The sequence below is a fragment of the Molossus molossus genome, unplaced genomic scaffold, assembly GCF_014108415.1.
Source record: "Molossus molossus isolate mMolMol1 unplaced genomic scaffold, mMolMol1.p scaffold_m16_p_2, whole genome shotgun sequence".
Classification (NCBI taxonomy): Eukaryota; Metazoa; Chordata; class Mammalia; order Chiroptera; family Molossidae; genus Molossus; species Molossus molossus.
Genome location: NW_023425355.1, coordinates 96,065,654 through 96,067,911, shown reverse-complemented (window position 1 = coordinate 96,067,911; position 2,258 = coordinate 96,065,654).

The following is a 2,258-nucleotide window of genomic DNA, read 5'->3' as shown; positions in this document are numbered from 1 at the left end:
ACTCTCTCACACACTCACTCACTGTCTCACACACTCACCCTTCCTTTGGTCCTGCCTGCTGCCATCTTCCTTTCTTTTACCTTTTATACTAGCTTCATAAGTGATTAATCCACTACCTTACTATGTGTCTAAGTTTACCAGTGATATTTATACTTTTATATGTCTTTATTAATTAGCTGGTTTACTGGTGATGAATAATTTTAGCTTCTCTTTGTCTGAAACACTCTTTATCTCTTCTTTAATTCTAACTGATAACTTTGCTGGGTAGAGTACTCTTGATTTGAATTTTTTCTTACAGCAGTTTGAGTATATCATGCCACTTTTTTTTTCTGGCCTGCAAAATTTCTACTAAAAAACCTCTTAATAGTCTTATGGGGGAGGAGGGATTTCCCTACATATAATGAGTTGTTTTTATTTTGCTGTTATGTTTGTTGATATTTCTATATCATCAAACATTGTGAAATTTCTTGGAGTGACAGCACCAAAATGGCAAAGTAAGAAACCCTAGCTTCTGTCCTCCAGGAATATCAACAATTAGCTATTCATGAATAGAAAGACCTCTGGGAGAGCTCTGGAGTGCACTTAAAAACTTTACCAACATATTAGAACAAAAAACCTGAGAATCGCTGCACATAAAAAGAAGGAAGACATATTCATTTTGCCTGCATTATCACATCCCTCAAGTCAGCATTGATCAGTGCCAAGAGGGAAGAACTGCCTTTACAGATCTTTTCTTATCAATTAGCTGGTTTTCTTATTAATTAGTGGGAAAGGAAGACTGGAGTGAGCAACCAGCTTCCTCAGCCTTTTGGGGCACCTTTGAGGATTGTACCTCAGTGCCACAACAAAGTGTGTGCACACCATCGGCTGACCAACACCATTACCACTTGACCTTGAGACACTACTTAGGACCCCAACAGCCCTATTAGCCACTGCACTCCCCTAACAGTGCTTGCCAAGGACCATCAATTTGTCAGTGCTGTGGATATCAGTGGCGTGAGCTTAAGAGACATCACACTTCCCCAGAACCAGTGCTGCTATATGACTCCCCCATTTAGTGCTTTGTACCACTAGACTCAAGATTACAACATACCCCAGGTTTCCCCCACCCCTAGGTGAAAGTCTTTCCTTATGGAAGTCCAAAAAGTCTGGAAGAGGTGACTGCTTCATCAAATACAATACCAGTACAAGGCTACAGGGATCGTGAAGGATCATGAAGGATTAGAGAAATGTGACTCCATCAGAAGAACCACCAGAAAATGGCCCCAAAGAAATAGAGATCAAGGAATTGGCTGACAAAGAAATCAATATAACTGTTCTAAATATGTGCAGAGAGGCAAGAGAACACAGACAAACTATTTCACAATAGCAAGAAAATAATCCCAGCATGTAAAAGAGACAGAAACTATAAAAAGTACAAAATTAATTAGAACTGAAAAATGTAATGACTGAAGAAATAAGTGAAAAGTTTCAAAAACAGATTTAACTAAGCAGAAAAGAATAAGCAAATACACATGGATCAATTGAAGTTATACCATCAGAGCAGCAAAGAAAGAAGAAAATGAATAGGAGTGATGAAAGCTCACAGTGCTTACTGGATACCATTAAAAGAAACAATGTAGTCCAGCCTATGTGGCTCAGTGGTTGAGTGTCGACCCATGCACTGAATGGTCACTGGTTCAATTCCCAGTCAGGACACATGCCCAGGTTGTAGGCCAATCCCCAGTGGGGGGCATGCAGGAAGTGGCCAATCGATGTTTCTGTCTCCCTCTCCCTTCTTCTCTCTCTAAAATCAATAAAGGAAAAAAATAATAAAAAAAGAAACAATGTACACATCATTGAAGTCCAAGAAGAAGAAGAACAGAGGGAGAAAGGGTAGCAAGCTTACTTAAATAAAAAAATAGCTGAGAACTTCCCAATCCTGGAGGGAGATTTGGCCATCCCAGTTCATGAAGCTAATAGGTCAATCCAAAATTTTTATCCAAAATGATCTCCTCCAAGATACATTATAATACAATTTTCTAAAACCAAAGACAAAAACACAGGTTTAAAATAAGCAAGAGGAAAAAAAAATCTCTCCTAAAGAAGCAAGACAAAAAAAAAAGTCTCTCACACAAGGGAAACCCATGAAATTATAATAAATTGATGGTATCTGTAGAGTTTTACAGAACCCCCAAATTACCATGCGGTGGGGGGAAGATGGGGGGGATAACTTTTCTATTGGATTCTCAATGTTCCAGAGTTACTAAGTTTGGAAT